The sequence below is a fragment of the Nematolebias whitei genome, chromosome 5, assembly GCF_014905685.2.
Source record: "Nematolebias whitei isolate Nwh7 chromosome 5, NemWhi1, whole genome shotgun sequence".
NCBI classification, from domain to species: domain Eukaryota; kingdom Metazoa; phylum Chordata; class Actinopteri; order Cyprinodontiformes; family Rivulidae; genus Nematolebias; species Nematolebias whitei.
Window position 1 is genome coordinate 21409974 of NC_056502.1, and position 299 is coordinate 21410272.

General features: G+C 38.1%; 1 protein-coding gene across 1 annotated transcript in view; it reads left to right on the forward strand.

The window, feature by feature from the left end:
- The window catches only part of chn2 (chimerin 2), a 25250-nt gene that overhangs the window by 23788 nt on the left and 1163 nt on the right, over positions 1-299 (forward strand). The gene's annotated exons all lie outside the window — the stretch shown is intronic.

Below are 299 nucleotides of genomic sequence, written 5' to 3' on the forward strand. Positions count from 1 at the left end.
ATATATATATATATATATATATATATATAAAGGCTTTATAAACCCTGCCCACAGTCTTGCAATTGAACCTAGAAGTTCTAAAATAATTATATAAAAATTTTAAGAGTTTGATATTTTGTGATGATGACGATTTTACGATGTGATATACTTTGAATTTTAAGTCGGAAGACAAAAGTGGATCAGTGCAACTGGACCGCTAAGGGTTAACCCTTCACAAAGCCACTGCAGCATGGAACTGAACTGTGTGGGTGGCAGAGAGCAGAGGGAGCTTCTCCCTGCACCTGTGGGCTGCACACAGG